Genomic DNA, 14,870 nt, shown 5'->3' on the forward strand with positions numbered 1-14,870 from the left:
AGCAGTGGGGTTACACAGCACTTTGAGGTACACACAGTACTAGGGGGCACACACAGTACTAGGGGTACACAGCACTGGATGGGGTGGGAGGGCAGCGATGGGTTGCGTACTCACAGTACTGAGGGGTGGAGAAGGAGTCACACAGCACAGGTCCGGGGAGGCATGTACATTAGGGAGGCCGGTAAATCTGCTGCACCACTTCTCCTGTGACAGGAGCACAGTGCGCTGCTTACCCTGCCCACAAAGTAAGCCCTGAGTGCACTAGCACAGGCCAGGGGTGACCCTAGAATATACAGGCTGCAGTCAGGTGCAAAAAGGAACCCACACATTCTAGCATCTACCCACAATTCAGAGTGCATGTGCTTCCTTGCGTCACACAGTGGGTTTTAAAGGGCCGTCAGCAGCGCGGCTGCAGAAAAAGTCATCACGGCCTGCAAACGGCCCGCAGGCCGGAGGTTCCCCACCTCTGCATTACACAAATGCCGATCACCTGATCTGCTACATCCAATAAGTATTCAAATATATATATATATATATATATATATATAACTTGGAGTTGGTAATTTTACATAAAAATGTTGATTTGAACAAAATACTTGTCCAATAATTGTGCACACAGTGTAACTGGTACTATCAACTATCCTAGATCTTAAGTAGAACGGTTAGCTGATTCACTCTTATGGAGCTTTCAGACACTGAATACCTTGATCTTCAAGATGAAGTTATAGTCCTCTTATGTTTCATATTTATATCCTATTACAGGTTATTTTTGTGCAATAACTCAATGTGTTACCCTCTTTTAATGTCTATGTACTTCTCTTCCACTCAACATGTTATAATGTTATTATTTGTGTGCAAATTATATTGAACGTGAAATGTTCCCAAACTCCCTCAGAAACTATGGAGTAATTTAATTATAAATTAATTATTTCGATGGTACTCTTGTAATGTTGCTCCTTATAGAGTAGTTCAGTGTGTGAATGATACTCAAAGTAATAATGATCATTAACTGACACTCAACATAATGACATTCATCAGATAGTACTTCTTTTCGTAGCGCTTCTTAAGAAAGTAAAACATTTAAATTTTACTTGTGGTTAAAACTGATCCACAGAAGAGATGGTGAAGAGGTTTACGAAGCTTGAATATCTCAAAGTTACATCATTTGAATATCGAATCTCTTCTGTGCTTCTTATGTGAAGCTGCCGGTAATGTTCATTTCCAACGCAATCCCATCACAAAGAATTGCATTTTATAGAACTGAATAATATTATCAAATATGGGTTTTTAAAAAGGTTTTCCAGCACTAAAATATTAATAACATGTCTAGTGTCAGACTATTGCGGCAGGGGCCCACCAGTAAAATGGACTCAACTACATGTAAATATTACATTAAAAATTGTACTTATGCTTCTATATCATAATATACTCCGGTGTTTGTAAAATGAACGATGAGATGCTTACTTTATCTCTACACAGAGATACAAGTACATTGTGCCAGATACTAATTATATTGGCGGTAAGTAATGTACTACTGCTAAGGGGCCCACCAGAGGATTCTCCTGTTCTCCTGTTGGCCAGTCCAAGCCTGAACGTCCTTAGGATAGGTCACCGAAATCATATTAGTGTAGTACACGGCACTGCCACCGATTAGCTGTTGCCAGGTCCTGCAGCCACTGGAAATCCCAGACCTTCTCTCATTCTATAATGGCCATTCTCGGATACTGAGGGTCAGCTCTGTTGAAGTGAATGGGTATGTTATAAAGTACAAAGGACTATTGGTGGCAGGGGAATCAGTGAATATGAGATGAGCCTAATGAGCTGCCGCCACTTTCAGAAGCGGGAGAAGCCACAGGAGCAGTGTGATAGCCACGCCAGTGATCGGTGAGTTGGTTACCTGCGTTTTTGTCGATAAGAACGGATACAAAATACAACGAAATCGCGCTGTTAATGCACAGCTAAACATTTTGGTTGGTTGCATTTTTACTCACTTCATACATTTCAATGGGAGGAAAATGTTCACAAAACACAAAGAAGTGACATGCTGCTTTTTTTTAGGCAACGATTTTGACAAATATTTGTCAAACAAAACGCTGCCTAAAAAAAAAGCAACGTGTGGATGAAAATTTCTGATTTATCATAGACTTTGCTGGGGAAGCAAAACGCATACATTTTTTCAATGACACAGTACGGTTTAAAACGCAACCAAAACGCAAGAAAAAATGCAACGTGCGCACATAGCCTAAATATTGACATTCTCTATGTTCACAAAAATCACTTTTTTATATTATTTCCAACTACTCAATACATTTTACTTCTGCTCTCTAAATGCTGTTAACTTTTATTCTTATTGTAGAATTAAGTGACAAAATTACAGTATATATACACTGATCTGCCAAAACAATTAAACCACTAACGTTGATTATCTCATGACAATGGCACCTGTCAAGTCATAGGATATATTAAGCAACAAGTGAACAGTTAGTTCTTGAAGATGATGTGTTGGAAGCAGGAAAATTGATAAGCGTAAGGATGTAAGAGCTGATATATGATGGATAGATGACTGGATCAGAGAAACTCCAAAGCAGCATGTCTTGTGGAGTGTTGAAGGAAGTGCTTAGTCACTAGAAAAAGTGGTCCAAAGGAGGACAACCTGCCCCAGGATCATTGTTGCTTATCAGGAGCAGAGATTGGCCTGTCTGCTTCGACACTTCAGATGGTTTTTCAGAATAAGCTGAAATGTTTGTACATGAGGAATTACACAATTTCTGATTGTGCCTTGTTTCCTGCAGTTTGCAGCTTTTCTTCTAAAAGCCACTTTACACACAGAGATAAATCTGCGGCAGATCTGTGGTTGCAGTGAAATTGTGGACAATCAGTGCCAGGTTTGTGGTTGTGTACAAATGGAACAATATGTCCATGATTTCACTGCAACCACAGATCTGCCAAAGATTTATCTCTGCGTGTAAAAGTGGCCTTTAGTCTATAGCACTTTTGTTTTTCCTCCTCCCAACTCCCCTCTTCATAGACACCTATAGGCTGCAACCGCATTCTGACCCTTCGGTAAGGTAAAAATATACGTCTATGGAAAACTGAATTGCATTCAAAGAAGAAAAGTTGAAGAAGTGGGAAAAAGGAAAATTTCCTCTCATAAGTATACTGTACATTTTAAGTATATTAACAAAATCAAAAATCCTGAAACAATGCTTTAATTTTAATACTGGTGAATAGAGAAGAGAACCTCGACTAAATCTCCCACCATAACCCAAAAAGGGATAGGGCTACATTCCCATAAGATATGAATGAGGGAGTCAGTACAGTATGTACTAAGAACCCACAGCAAGTGAACGAAATTTTAGAAAGTGAAGATGAGCTAGGGTATAGTGCCATAGAGAAGAGTTTTTACACTACTGACAGTGGCTACATGCGCCCCAGAACTGGAACATGGAGCAATGGAATCTGATGAATCGCATTATTTTTTACTCGTACTTCATGTGGACGGAGAGAAATACCTGGGAAAGAAATGGTAGCACTATGGAAAAAGGGAAGCCGGTGGACCTCACAACTTACAGGATCTAAAGTCCATACTAGATATCATGAAAAACCTCAGAGATGCTGTAGAGTTCGTACCACAAAGTCTGGCTTGAGGTGGCTTACACAATATTAGGAAGGTGTATACCGTGTGTCCACCCATATCCTGTCCACCACTACTAAGGGGTACTTCTCACATAGCGAGATCGCTAGCGAGATCGCAACTGAGTCATGGTTTTTATGACGCACCAGTAACCTCATTAGCAATCTCGCTGTGTGTGACACTGAGCAGTGATCTGGCCCCTGCTGTGAAATCGCTGATTGTTACACACAGTACTGGTTCATTTTTGTGACGTTGCTCTCCCGCTGTGAAGCACACATCGCTGTGTTTGACAGCGAGAGAGCAACGATCTGAATGTGCAGGGAGCAGGGAGCCGGCATCTGGCAGCCTGCGGTAAGCTATAACCAAGGTAAATATCAGGTAACCAAGCGAAGTGCTTTGCTTAGTTACCCGATACTTACCTTGGTTACTAGCATCCACCGCTCTCAGGCTGCCAGTGCTGGCTCCCTGCTCCCTGCACACGTAGCCAGAGTACACATCGGGTAAATAAGCAAAGTGGTTTGCTTATTAACCCGATGTGTACTATGGCTAGGAGTGTAGGGAGCCAACGCTAAGCGGTGTGCGCTGGTAACAAAGGTAAATATCGGGTAACCAAGCACTTGGTTACCTGATATTTACCTTAGTTACCAAGCGCAGCATCGCTTCCACGCATCGCTGGGGGCTGGTCACTGGTCGCTGGTGAGATCTGCCTGATTGACAGCTCACCAGCGACAATGTTGCGACGCACCAGCCATCCTAACCAGGTCAGATCGCTGGTGGGATCGCTGGAGCGTTGCTAAAGAGTGACGGTACCCTAACTTGAGAACGGCATCAGCTATAAGCATAGAAGTAGTGTCTAGGTATAGTAAAGTAGCCATGTGCTACGCAATGAAACCACCTATAGCGCCACCTGGTGGAAAACAACGGAGTTAGCATTTTTATCTCGAGAACGTAACGAGATAGAGAAAAAAAGTGAATTACAAAGTTGTAGGGCATCATCAATTCAATACGAATTGACACCTTGCATACAGAAATGCTATCATTAGAACGTGTAAAACTCACAAGGCTGCGGACGTGAAGCGATACCTCATGGAGACCTTCCTACAAGTCATTGGGTATGGTGGCTGCGTGGAGTGGCCTCCACACTCACCTGACCTGACCCCATTGGACTTCTTTCGGTAAGGTCACATCAAACAGCAGGTGTATGCGACCCCTCCACCAACATTGCAGGACCTATGACGACATATCACAGATGCTTGTGCAAACGTGTCACCTACCATATTTCACAACGTGCAGCAAGATACAGTATGCTATCCAGAGTCCAGATGTGCATTGTTGCTGACGGTGGCCACTTTGAGCATCAAAGGTAAATGAGCGCCATATCTGTGACCAGCATTCAAAGTTTTTGGGGGGGTCATGGGTTTCATATCATAGCATTTCTGTATGCAAGGTGTCAATTCATATTGAATTGATGATGACCTACAACTTTGTAATTCACTTTTTTTCTCTATCTCGTTCCGTTTTCAAGATAAAAATACTAACTCCGTTGTTTCCCACCAGGTGGCGCTATAGGTGGTTTCATTGCGTAGCACATGGCTACTTTACTATACCTAGACACCACTTCTATGCCTATAGCTGCCGCCATTCTCAAGTTAATGGCAGTGGAAAGGATATGGGACACACTGTATCCCACACATATCGATGCATCCAGGGAAGTCTCTACAATTTTGCACTGGATGGCAATTATGAGTTGCAATAACCACCTGTATGTCATATTTTGATGGCTCTACTAGGAGGCTAAATAAACATTTTTTCAATCTTATATAATTAAAAGTTTAAAATGCAGTTAAAAAACATCGTTTTTCCATTTTCTGCCTGTTGTGTGAACAGCCCATCCCACTCATCACTTTCTGAAAAAATATCACATTTTGTTCACAGTTTAGGTTTGTGAAATGTGTCGATGAAAGTGACGATAAATGTGCGCTCTTAAAGCACATAACTGTGACTAATTACTTCCCAGGTTTCTATAAAAATACCACCAAGAGTCTTAGCCGCAGTTTTGCTTCTTTTCTTCCACATTCCATGCATTCTTGTATTATAAAAACATATTGTCTTTAAGCTTTTCAGATCATTGTCATTGTAGGACATTGTAGGACATTATAGACCAAACATAAATGTGTGCTCCATCTAATCAGCATGCTGCATTCATACAGTGTCTTCTTTGGTAGACACTAACCACTCTAGAAGAGACCTTAAAGGGGTTGTTCAGTAATGATATATTGATTTATCCTTTGGATAGTTCATCAATTTGAGACCGATTGGGTTCTAACAGTCAGCATCCCCACCGATCATGTAATACTAGCTCCAGTGGTGGTGGAAAGGAAACACTGGAGATGGTCCTACTGAAGTGAATAGGAGCAGTTCCCAGGAAAAGACACAACACAGTAGTCATGATAGCAGATGATCAGTAGTTGTGATAGCCTTTCCTAAGGATAGGTCATCAATATGTCAGCCCTAACCAAGCCATTTATGGAGGGTCTGTCACCACACCTAACATGTCTATTTCAGTAAATACAGTACTGTATAAATTATGATTTTGGAGCAACTTTTAATTGAACTCTTGTTTCACTGTTATTCCTCCAATAAATGTATTAAATAACTGTGTCCCTTCACAATCAAACACAATCAGTGCTAAAAGAGCAAGATAGGTAGTGTCAAAATGATTTGACAAGGGGAATATTAACACCCAATTGTCAACACAGTTATTTTAGGGGGAATATTCTTACTAAAAATAGACAAGTCAGGAGAATAGTAATTGGCGGATAACCGGTAACGGCGGGTCTAATCGGGTTTAAAAAAAAACTCGGTTTCGGCCTGGGATTGATCCCAGCTATCTGGCTGGATGCTAGTTCCCATGTAAGTCTATGGGGACCAGAATCTGGTGATTAGAAATGGTGGTGGAAGAGACAGGGGGATAGAAGCAAGCGGGCTATACTTACCGAGGCTCTGGCATGGCTGTAACGGCTTACAAGCCGCACATTCAATTCCGGGGCCACTCATTTACCTTCATGCACTGCTTTTCCCACCCACAGGCTTCTGTGACTGGTTATAGTCAGACGCACCCCCTACCCTGCGTGTCAGTGTGTCAGCTGACTGCTTGCAATCACAGATGCTATGTGCATCTATTGTGGTATAAAAAAAGATTAATAAAATATTTGGTGTAGGGTCCCCGTATTATGATACCCAGCACACATAAAGCATATGGCTATAGGCTGCAGCCCCAGCCATGGGCTTATCTTGGCTGTGTATCAAAATAAAAGGAACTGTATGCGGCTTTTTTTTATTTTTTATTTAAATAAATAATTTAAAAAAACACCATGATTCCCACCCCCAATTTTGATACCCAGCTATGATAAAGCTTGACAGCTGGGGGCTGGTATTCTCAGGCTGGGGAGACCAGTGCTTATTTAGGCCCTCCAGCCTATAAATACCAGCCTGCAGCTGCCCAGAATTGCCGCATCCATTATATGTGACAAGCCGGAACTTTACCCGGCTCTTCTTGCGGTGGCAATCGGGGTAATAAAGGGTTAATGGCAGCCCACAGCTGATACTAAGCCCTAAGATTAGTAATTGGAAGGATCTATGAGACCCCCCCATTACTAATCTATAAGGGAAAATAAACACAAACACTGAAAAAATCCTTTATTTGAAATTAAAGACAAAAAAGCCACCCTCTTTCACCACTTTATTAACCCCCAAAACACTCCTGCAGGTCTGACGTAATCCACACAAGGTCCCAAGACTATTTCAGCTCTGTTACATCTGAAGCTCACAGTGAGTGCCATAGAACAATGACCGGCCGTTGTGGGCTGCCCTTGTTTGGATTTTCGAGAATTGAATCAAATTATCGTCCAAAACTTCTGATTCCAAATTTATTCAACCAGATTGTGGGAACTAAGTGGTTCTCCAGGTTTAAATTAAGGAGGGCTTACTATCAGGTTAGAATCAGAGAAGGGGATGAATGGAAACCAGCTTTCAAAACACCTGAGAGACATTTTGAAAGTCTGGGTCTCACTAATGGCCCCAAAATTTTCCAACATTTTGTGAATGTTATTTTTCACCATTTGGTGGGCAAATTTATGGTGGTTTTCCATATCTTGATCCACTCACCCAATATGGAGATACATCAAATACATGTAAAACAGGTATTACAGATTTTAAGAAATAACAAACTGTATGCCAAACTGGAGAAGTGTGTTTTCTCTTTTCAAGAGGTACAATTTTTGGGATACCTATTGTTATCTTCAGGTTTTTGGATGGATCCTAAGAAAGTTCATGCTGTACTTGACTGGGATCATCAAGAAAACCTGAAAACGTTGCAGCACTTTCTAGGATTTACTCATTTTTACCGGAAATGTTTTCGGAACTATTCATTAATTGTATAGCCTCTCACTGACATGACAAAAAGGGACAGATTTCTCTAAATGGTCAGACTCGGCCCAGCTGGCTTTTTCCCTCTTTAAAGAGATGTTTTTCCAGAGCACCTATACTCACTTAGCCGCCTGATGTTTCACAGTCTTTTATCGTGGAGGTCAATGCATCTGAGATGGGGGATGCGGCTGTGTTGTCACAAGGTCAAAGTCCTGGTAAAGGGTGTCCTTGTGCTTTCTTTTCCAAGAAATTGTCCTCACCGAAGAGAAACTAGGACGTTGGCAACAGCTGTTGGCAATTAAGTTAACTTTCGAGGAATGGTGCTATTGGCTGGAGGGTGCAGTTCATCCCATTACGGTAATCTCAGACCATAAAAACCTGTCATATCTCAAGTCTGCCAAACGTCTCAATCCCAGGCAGGCTAGATGGTCTTTGTTTTTTACCAGGTTTCATTTTACTGTCCCTTACTCTCCAGGGAATAAAAACATCAAAACAGATGCATTATCCCAGAACTTCCCTGGTTGTAGTGATCATGTGAACCTGGCACAAATTTTGAAGAAGGGGGTGGTCATCTTGGCCTTGTTCCAAGACCTGGAGGGGGAGGTGTTGGAGACTCAGGGGGATGCCCCAGCCTCTTGCCCTTCAGGGAAGTTGTTTGTGCCACCCAATTTGTGCCATAAACTAATTAGGGAACATCACAATTCTATACTTGCGGGTCATCCAGACAGTAAAGTAACCCCGGACCTCCTGTCTCATCATTTTTGGTGGCCAAGCTTGCATCAGGATGTGGTTAACTATTTGTCTGCTTGCAGTATTTGCGTACGTTCTAAGGTAACGTATACTCGTCCATCAGGATCTCTCCTGCCATTGCATATCCAAAGTAGAACATGGACGTATTTATCCATGGATTTCATTGATGACCTATCTTTGTCTTTGTGTAAAACTGTGGTTTTTGGTGGTTGTGGATAGGTTCAGTAACATGACGCATTTCATCGCACTGCCGGTACTTCCAAATGCGAATACTCTGGCTCAGATGTTCATCAATGAGATTGTGAAGCTTCATGGAGTTCTTTCCGATGTAGTCTCAGATCGAGAAACCCAGTTTGTTATCGAATTTTGGAAAGCATTTTGTGCTCGACTAGGGGTGCAGTTGTCTGCCTTTCATCTTCAGTCAAATGGGCAAACAAAGCGCATAAATCAAAATTTGGAAACTTACCTTAGGTGCTTTGTCTTCGAAAACCAGGAGGATTGGGCATCTTATTTACCATTGGCCGAATTTGCTTTAAATAATCGACACCAGGAGTCTACTGTCAAATCTCCATTTTTTGGTGCATACGGTTTTCATCCACAATTTGGTACCTTTAGTGGGGGTGCTTCGGGAATTCCTGAGGAGGAGCGTTTTGCCTCATCGTTCTTTTCTGTATGGCAAGGGGTTCAGTGTAATTTTAAGCTCATGGGAGACAGATACAAACATATGGCTGACAAAAAACTTGCCTGGTCCAGACCTAAGGGTGAATGATATGTACTGTTGATGCTTTTGGTATATCTATTTCTGTCTTAAGGCCCCGTCACACTAAGCAACATCGCTAGCAACATCGCTGCTAACGAACAACTTTTGTGACGTTGCTAGCGATGTTGCTGTGTGTGACATCCAGCAACAACCTGGCCCCTGCTGTGAGGTCGTTGGTTGTTGCTGAATGTCCTGGGCCATTTTCTAGTTGTTGCTGTCCCGCTGTGAAGCACAGATCGCTGTGTGTGACAGCGAGACAGCAACAACTAAATGTGCAGGCAGCAGGAGCCGGCTTCTGTGGAGGCTGGTAACCAATGTAAACATCGGGTAACCAAGAAGCCCTGTCCTTGGTTACCGATATTTACCTTTGATACCAGCCTCCGCCGCTCTCACTGTCAGTGCCGGCTCCTGCTCTGTGCACATGTAGCTGCAGGACATATTGGGTTAATTAACCCGATGTGTGCTGTAACTAGGAGAGCAAGGAGCCAGCGCTAAGCAGTGTGCGCTGCTCTCTGCTCTGTGCACATTTAGCTGCAGCACACATCGGGAAATTAACCCCATGTGTGCTGTAACTACCTAGGAGAGCAAGGAGCCAGCGCTAAGCAGTGTGCGCTGCTCCCTGCTCTGTGCACATTTAGCTGCAGCACACATCGGGAAATTAACCCCATGTGTGCTGTAACTAGGAGAGCAAGGAGCCAGCGCTCAGTGTGCGCTGCTCCCTGCTCTCTGCACATGTAGCTACAGCACACATCGGGAAATTAACCCCATGTGTGCTGTAACTAGGAGAGCAGGGAGCCAGCGCTAAGCAGTGTGCGCTGCTCCCTGCTCTCTGCACATGTAGCTACAGCACACATCGGGAAATTAACCCCATGTGTGCTGTAACTAGGAGAGCAGGGAGCCAGCGCTAAGCATTGTGCGCTGCTCCCTGCTCTGTGCACATTTAGCTGCAGCACACATCGTGTAATTAACCTGATGTGTGCTGTAACTACGAGAGCAGGGAGCCAGCGCTCAGTGTGCGCTGCTCCCTGCTCTCTGCACGTGTAGCTCCGTGCGGTGGTAACCAAGGTAAATATCGGGTTGGTTACCCGATATTTACCTTAGTTACCAAGCGGAGCATCTTCCACGCGGCGCTGGGGGCTTGTCACTGGTTGCTGGTGAGCTCACCAGCAACTTGTGTAGCCACGCTCCAGCGATCCTTGCCAGGTCAGGTTGCTGGTGGGATCGCTGGAGCGTTGCAGTGTGACATCTCACCAGCAACCTCCTAGCAACTTACCAGCGATCCCTATCGTTGTTCGGATCGCTGGTAAGTTGCTTAGTGTGACTGGACCTTTATAGTTATGGTGCTTCTAGGGGTGCATTCATGAACCGCTGGTGCTTGAGGTGATGTATTCTTGAACTGTTGTTGATTCTGGTGATCTAGTCATGTACTGTAATTGGTTCTGATCCCGTACACATATAGCAACTGATAACTTGTCAAGTCATGTGACATATTATTATGTTAATAATGTAATGTGCCATCTGATAAGTTAAGGATTACTTTACAATCATATGAAAAACTTTGGGCACCCCTATTAATGTTAACCTTTTTTCTTTATAACAAATCGGGTTTTTGCAACAGCTATTTCTGTTTCATATATCTAATAACTGATGGACTGAGTAATATTTCTGGATTGAAATGAGGTTTATTGTACTAACAGAAAATGTGCAATCCGCATTTAAACAAAATTTGACCGGTGCAAAAGTATGGGCACCTCAACATAAAAGTGACATTAATATTTTGTAGATCCTCCTTTTGCAAAAATAACAGCCTCGAGTCGCTTCCTGTAGCTTTTAATGAGTTCCTGGATCCTGGATGAAGGTATATTTGACCATTCCTGTTTACAAAACAATTCCAGTTCAGTTAAGTTTGATGGTCGCCGAGCATGGACAGCACGCTTCAAATCATCCCACAGATTTTCAATGATATTCAGGTCTGGGGACTGGGATGGCAATTCCAGAACATTGTAATTGTTCCTCTGCATGAATGCCTGAGTAGATTTGGAGTGGTGTTTTGGATCATTGTCTTGCTGAAATATCCATCCCCAGCATAACTTCAACTTCGTCACTGATTCTTGCACATTATTGTCAAGAATCTGCTGATACTGAGTTGAATCCATGCGACCCTCAACTTTAACAAGATTCCCGGTGCCGGCATTGGCCACACAGCTCCAAAGCATGATGGAACCTCCACCAAATTTTACTGTGGGTAGCAAGTGCTTTTCTTGGAATGCCGTGTTTTTTTGCCTCCATGCATAACGCCTTTTTGTATGATCAAACAACTCACTCTTTGCTTCATCAGTCTACAGGACATTCTTCCAAAATGTAACTGGCTTGTCCAAATGTGCTTTTGCATACCTCAGGCGACTCTGTTTGTTGCGTGCTTGCAAAAATGTCTTCTTTCGCATCACTTTCCCATACAGCTTCTCCTTGTGAAGCGTGCGCTGTATTGTTGACCGATGCACATTGACACCATCTGCAGCAAGATGAAGCTGCAGGTCTTTGGAGGTGGTCTGTGGATTGTCCTTGACTGTTCTCACCATTCTTTTTTTCTGCCTTTCTGATATTTTTCTTGGCTTGCCACTTCTGGGCTTAACAAGAACTGTACCTGTGTTCTTCCGTTTCCTTACTATGTTCCTCACAGTGGAAACTGACAGTTTAAATCTCTGAGACAACTTTTTGTATCCTTCCACTGAACAACTATGTTGAATAATCTTTGTTTTCAGATCATTTGAGAGTTGCTTTGAGGAGCCCATGATGCCACTCTTCATAGGAGATTCAAATAGGAGAACAACTTGCAAGTGGCCACCTTAAATACCTTTTCTCATAATTGGATACACCTGCCTATGAAGTTCAAAGCTCAATGAGGTTACAAAACCAATTTAGTGCTTTAGTAAGTCAGTAAAAAGTAGTTAGGTGTGTTCAAATCAAGAAATTGATAAGGGTGCCCATACTTTTTCACCAGTCAAATTTTGTTTAAATGCGGATTGCACATTTTCTGTTAGTACAATAAACCTCATTTCAATCCAGAAATATTACTCAGTCCATCAGTTAATAGATATATGAAACAGAAATAGATGTTGCAAAAACCCAATTTGTTATAAAGAAAAAAGGTTAACATTAATAGGGGTGCCCAAACTTTTTCATATGACTGTATTTATATTTATTTTCATTAATTATAAAATTATGTACTTTAGCATGTAAAATCCTATCAATGCGTAATATACTCATTGTCTGGATTCAGCTTTGTTGCTGATTTTAGTGGTCATCAGATGACCAGGTATATGTAATTTTGATACTATCATGTGCAAACTAGAATGTCTTCCTACTTCTCTTAATGAAGCAGGGCTTGTAGTTTTTCACAAAAAAAGGGAAAGACTTAGGAAGAGCAGCTAATTGGCACACGACTATATGTAACAAATTGCATATAACAGGTAGCATGACGAATACTGAAACAGCTTAAGCTGGGTATCGGAGGGGCGTCAAATCTAGATTTGCCTCTGAAATAAGGATATAAGTGCAGAATTTTGCAGAATCATTCTTTTTCTACATTATCCTTTATGAGAATTTTGATAATAACCAGAAATGCAGAATGCCAGAAGTATGGTCTGCAGAAAACACTAAACTAGGCAGGTACAGCTCATGCACGGACACCTCATTGCGGAAGTGAGCGTCATAGGATTTTACAACATTCACTCCTGCATTGAAGACAGTAGAAGAGAGTAAACGTTTACCGCCCCGCGGCCTCGGCTGCGGCCGCCGAGCCGCTCGGATCCGGGCTCGTGTGTCGGTGGCTCGAGCGCCTCGGGACCCTGGGGTCACGTCTCTCTGGAACGGGGTAGTGGTGGTGCACGCAGGGGTTTGGGTGGTTGCTTGGTCGAATTGATAAAGTTCGTGACGCCACCCACGGGTTGTGGTGATTGTATGGTGGACACCACCGCTGCCGTTGACTAGGCCTCCCGGAGACGGTGTTATGCAGCTTGGGCGCAGGGTCGCGGTGCAGCGCGGTGTGGTGCCTGATGGCACTGGTGTACTCACTCTGGCACAAGATAACGGAGTCTCTGGTAAACCAAACGGTAGAATGGACGGGGCCCACAGCCGGCTACGGTGTTCTCCCTGGACAGGCTGGTGATGGCTGTCGTTTCCCTGCACCTGTGTTATGTAGTTTTTGACTCCTGTGCCTGGACACTGGTAGTCCGCTCCCCGGCGTGTAAGTATCATAGGAGCCCGTTTGCCCGCAGGCGCTGGCCCTTTGGATCTCTTGCCTTTGGCGGTGGCACTTATCCGAGATGGTTGGGCTGTTGCCGTCAATCGGGACTTGGGTGGGAATGAACCCCTGAGGTCCAGACCACAATCAGTAAATTCGACTATCAGGGCGGCTTCTAGTCTAGTCGGGGTCTGAGTACCCTGCCTGGTGCTTGGCTCCAATTGGCTCCCCGGTTCGGTACCGGCGGGGCACCGCCTGACCCCGGTCCTACGGTTCCACCGACCGTTCACAAACTCCTGCAGACGGCCACGACCGTCTGCCGACCTTGCTGGCGGTGCCTGGGCTCCGACCCAGACACCTAGACAGTCTGTGGCAGGCCTGGTCCCAGGTCTGCCTGTGCAAGTCTTTACTCCTCTCCTCTCCACACTGACTCTTGCACTGCACTCAACTGAACTGAACTGCCCTGAACTGACTTGTTTTCCCACCTCCAGGACTGTGAACTCCTCGGTGGGCGGAGTCAACTGCCTGGCTCCGCCCCACCTGGTGTGGACATCAGACCCTGGAGGGTGGCAACAAGGATTTTTGTTTGACTATTGTCACCTGTCCGGGGAAGGGGTGTGTGTGGTGTTGTGTCTGTGACTACCTGGCTAGTCCAGGGCGTCACACAAGCAGCACAGACTTTATATGGTCAGTACTGCGGGAGAACAGAAAAATCATCAAATAGAGTGATTTAGAAAATTAAAAATACTGAAATATCCTGCACTATATAAATTTGTCATTAAAAAAGTGAGGTATACTTTAGCATGGTATTCCTATGTCACACATATATGGCATAACCACAGTATATGGTGCCTGAAGGTCAAGTACTCAGTGGATAAAGTTCAGTCTCCAGTGATGAGGGACTAAATGATGTCCAGAGTTTTCAAGGGAATCTGCAAGGTGCAATATGCAGCCAGAACCACAAGCAGATCAGGGTGTGTGGCGCCCCTGAGGCTTCAGGCACCACAGGGTACTGCACCTCCATTAGGGTGTAGTACTTATCGCAGGTCCAGGGA

Source organism: Anomaloglossus baeobatrachus, chromosome 1 (assembly GCF_048569485.1).
Source record: "Anomaloglossus baeobatrachus isolate aAnoBae1 chromosome 1, aAnoBae1.hap1, whole genome shotgun sequence".
In the NCBI taxonomy this organism is placed as follows: Eukaryota; Metazoa; Chordata; class Amphibia; order Anura; family Aromobatidae; genus Anomaloglossus; species Anomaloglossus baeobatrachus.